Raw genomic sequence first — 4916 nt, forward strand, 5'->3', positions numbered from 1 at the left:
CATATGTATATTTAACATATTTATGAGATCAAGCAGGTTTTGATTTATTTAATTATTGTTTGATGCAGATTGTTAACAGAAATAAAACAGAATTTGTGTGCAACAGGTAACACAAATTTAATGCAGCAAATTTGTTAACACTTTCAAATTTGCTGCTAATCTATCAGGTATATTAGCATACGTCGGACAGTTTTGGCTTATTATAAATGCTTATTGCAACATCTGCGTGTGTGAAGTCGGCATCATATCTTTTTGCACCAGATTTTGATGCAAGTTCTATTTTACTCGCAATAACATGCAATTCCAGATAAGTTATTGCAATATAAGTTACGCTGAATTAGTTGAAAAAATGGCACTTTGAAAATATGAGGTACGTTGTAATGATCTTACCTCACGACTTGTTTTTAGATCGAATACAAAATATATGCAGATAAATCGCTACGTTTAATTTTTTCTCGCATTTCTTAAATTCCATTATTTATGTGCTCCTATTAAGTGTAATTCTAAATTTCTTATATATGAACCATTTTAAAGTTTATTACAAATATTGCAATTTGTATAAGGTCTTTTTTGTGGCTTGAAATAACGCTATATTAAGTTATCGGGGGAGACCATGGTAATTTTTCTTGACTTTCTGTGGCTGGCGAATTTGCATCAGACCGTTTATCGTCAGAAGCCATAATATACATATTTTTATTATTACATTTGTGGTATTTCAATGCATATATTCCGCGAAATATATTAATATTGCAATCATTGAAAATGCATTTTACGTTACCATCTTCTACGTCGAATGCGAAATACACAGTTAAACTGCTACGTCTAATTTCTTGTATTTCTCCTATTACTTTTAGATGTATCCTTGTTAAGTATTTCTCCAAATTTCTTAAAGGTGAACCATTCTAGGGTATATTACAAATAATGCAATTTGCCCAAGGTTTTTTTAGTGATTTGAAATATCACCCATACTAACAAGGGAACCTCGCGAAGTATGAAATTGATGATTTTAATGAAACTTGGTACACTTTGAGATCGCATAGATGAATTTAGAAATTATCAGTTGGTACTAAAAAAACGGTTTAAAGGGATAAAACCACCCCTTACATGTAAATTAATTTTTTTTCGTAATATCTCGAAACTTATTCAAGATATCAAAAAATGTTTTATACAATAATTTTACAGTAAAATTACTTCTATTTATTTACGTTAATAGAATGTGTATATTCGTACCGTTCTATATCATTAATTATTTAAGGAACACTCAATACGTACTTTTATTCTTGCAGACTATGATGATTACAGTAAGTTTTATTACAATTACACTTTTCAGTCTTATTAAATTTGTTACAATGTCGCTACAATTAATTTATGCCTTGATACTAGCTAGTATAACTTTCGCACAGCATTACAGAGCGTGTGTAATTACTAAATGAGTCATATCACTTGTGCGGGAAAATGTTCAGCCGAGGTCGATAAAAGATATTTCAATCGTTTCTAAAACGTAAATGTATAGGTTAAATTTATCTGTCACGTCATATTGCTGTAGGTACTTGTTAATTATTCATATAAAGAATTTCATTTAAATACATTTTGTACCAAACTGTAATAAGCTATAAAATAGCATATATTTAGTTTAATTGTAAAGTCAGGTAAAGCTCAGCTGAAATTGTTTTTTTACTTTTTTTGTATTACGTAAGGAAACTATTACATAAATTATAATAATTATTATTTGTTCACAATTTATTTTATTACCAAATAAAATGCAGAGTCAAATACGATAAAATTACGATGTCCGTACAAAAGATTTGACATCAGAAAGAATCAACAATTTGTAATGTATCATTAAAATGTAAATACTACATAAAATCTATGTATATTGCTAAAAAATCTAATATATAGCACATAAGATAAGTATGTCTAGAGGATAATTGTTACAATTAATTCACTTGCATTTTCTCTTTGTTGACACAAGAATTATAATCTATACAGTTTTGTTGCTCGTCCGTCTCATTCAGAAAGAAAAAATATTTAGCTTGAGAATAAAAATTTGAATAGATTTACTGATTTAATGTACTTATATTATGATTGCATTTCATATTTTAAGTGTCTTGTAGCAATCGATGAGACAGAAAGGATAATTGTTTTATTTTACGTAGTGAACTTTAAAATGTATTCATACTTACATATTATAAAATGTTAAAAGTTAAAAAATTAAAAATTAAAATAATTTAATAGGTTACAATGACTTGACAATATATATGACAAATATGGATACGGTTCGAGAAATAATGAACTTGTGAGAGTCCGCGAGTCCGTAACGTTATCATAAGATATAAATCAATAGATAAGTAAAAATAAATAAATAAGAAGGCATAGGAGCGTCAAGACTTTTTAAACAAATCACAATATAACGGATCTAAAAGATCCGGGTCGTTCTGTAAATTAAGTCCGTGTTTTTGCTTATTTATGTATATCATATCAGAGATAAAACTTTTGCTTAAAATTTTTTTCTTTGTCTAAAATTTTAATCTGCTCCCAATTGAAATCATGCATAGATCCTATGTTCTGTAATGACCGAACGTTGTGTCGTTTTGAGTAATCTACTATTTTGCCCAATGTATGACGCATCACAATTATTGCAATTTATTTTATAAAACACATTAGTCTGCAATAGTAATAATAGCTTATGTCTTAATTTCTGCACTTTAATAAATTTACTTAACTTATTCAAACCCGTATACGGCCATACGAATTGAAGCATTATTGATAAAGAATTTTTTTATTTTCTCTGAGATTGAGGAAACATATGGCATAGTAAAGAATAAAATTTTATTTTTTTTCACTTTCTTATTATTATTAGGATTATTGTTATTGGTAGAATTATGAGTTAAGTTATTAATGAGTTTAAAATTACAAAATAATCTTTTTTTAATGATGTCAAAAATCATATACAGAGGATAGCCATTGATGAGCAAAATATGGACGATTTTTTTTAAATTTTCTTGATGCGAACATAAGGTGTGACAAATGAAGAACCCTATCTACTAATTGTAAGCCGTATATTGTGCCTAATTTAATTGTGGCAAATCGGGTGGCATGAAGAAAATTAAGATATCTACTTGAAGACGTATAGGTTTTTGATATAAGTTATATATTTAAAAAATTATCCTTTTTAATTAAAGTAACGTCAAAAAAATTAAGTTTGTGTCATCTCAAAAACTAATAGATTGTGTAGCTCTATTTCTTATTTCATCACTTATTTTAATGAGCGTATGTGCATTGCAATACACTGTGCGATATTGTCTTATGTTTGATGTCCTGTGTCTAATACGGTTGTGTGCAAACTAATTGTAAGCTGTAGGCAATCGTTTTGTAGATAAACGAAGAGCTCTTGTTATTATTAAAACAATAAAAAGAGTCTTAAAAAGTGGCTGAATTGGCCATAAGCGGTCATGTAAAGTTTGTATAATTTCTTATAGTCTTTTCTCTTATAATATTTGTTCGAAGGTGACAGGAAAATATGTATATAAAAAAGCACACCAAATTTAATATCTTAAGAGTTTGTATATTTTACTGAAACTTAAGATCGTGGTTGCACACTTTTATGAATAAATATATAAAGCTAACAAAAAGGAAGGGTTCGTAAAGACAATGTAAGTATTGATCAGGTTGTGCAATCGACAAATAAAAAACTAGTGATAATCTTTTTTAGTGTCAGTTTCTATGATCTCCAACAATATTAATATTTTTATTTATCAATCTTTTAAATAGAAAATATTTGTGAAACAATTTTTTTAAATATCTTTAAAGAGGCGTACTTTTTTTATTTTTAGAGTATTAATAATGTAAAATCTTTTATCTAGGGTAGTTATAATGAAAGTAAAGCCTGCAATTGTGCCTCTAACTAAGCCTGGACTTGAAAACAAGGTACTACTTTTAGTTGATTAGAATATTAATTCAATACAATCCGATTTTAATATAAACATCTGCACGCAGTATACTTAATATTACGACAGTAACAAACAACTATATTTTATTACGATTTAATTTTATATTATCTGACACATTATAACAATAAATCTTGATTAATGTATTTGCGTTACAGGTTTTATATTCAATATTTATTATGTCAGAATAGCGTTAAAGCGATAATTAAATTAGAGTGACACTGAAGAAGATTGTAGTGGCAGTCGAAACTTATATTATTAGTATCGCGATTTTGTACAGTCTAGTATTGTAATTGAAACATATGATGTGAATATAACACCTTGCAAAAATATTTGCTCGTTTCTTGACCTACGATTTCCTGTCATTTTGTGATTTAATAACGAGCCGGTTTGTTGTTTATTAGATTAATATTACAATTTTTAAACGCAAATATTTCTATTATTTAAACCGATAACGTACATCTTATATCAAAATCAACATAATTTTATATTATATCTTTCTAGTTTACATTTATACTTTATATATATGGAGATCTCTCAACGTTAACCCTTATAAAAAAGTATTACTGATTAGTCAGTAATTAATTACTGAATCTAGTGATTTATTACTAGCAATTAGTATTTTATTCTAGTACTCTAGTAGGTCAACTGTACTGGCAAGTGAATAATAGAGCTAATAATACTGGCATTTGCACAGAGACTTCAGTCGCGACTTATCCCCACTACATTAAATATGCCCGGAACCTTAGGTGTCAGGTTCGAACATGAACAATCTCAGTCTCGTGCAGATTGACGAGATATGGACTTCGCAAGTTCGTTGTGGTGCATATTCGCACTTGTAAAATAGTGTGTGCCAAATCGGTGCCTACTTTTAGCGTTTTACACATTTATAAACATCGTAATACGTCCCTTTTTTTACATTACATTATAAACATTGTAATATCTCTTATACACATCTCTGAGCGGGCT

General features: G+C 28.3%; 1 protein-coding gene across 10 annotated transcripts in view; it reads right to left on the minus strand.

The window, feature by feature from the left end:
- LOC105461928 (transient receptor potential cation channel protein painless-like) overlaps window positions 1-4916 on the minus strand; it is a 14710-nt gene that overhangs the window by 3370 nt on the left and 6424 nt on the right. The window lies entirely within an intron of this gene.

The sequence above is a fragment of the Wasmannia auropunctata genome, unplaced genomic scaffold (assembly GCF_000956235.1).
Source record: "Wasmannia auropunctata unplaced genomic scaffold, wasmannia.A_1.0 LD274816.1, whole genome shotgun sequence".
Lineage (NCBI taxonomy): Eukaryota > Metazoa > Arthropoda > Insecta > Hymenoptera > Formicidae > Wasmannia > Wasmannia auropunctata.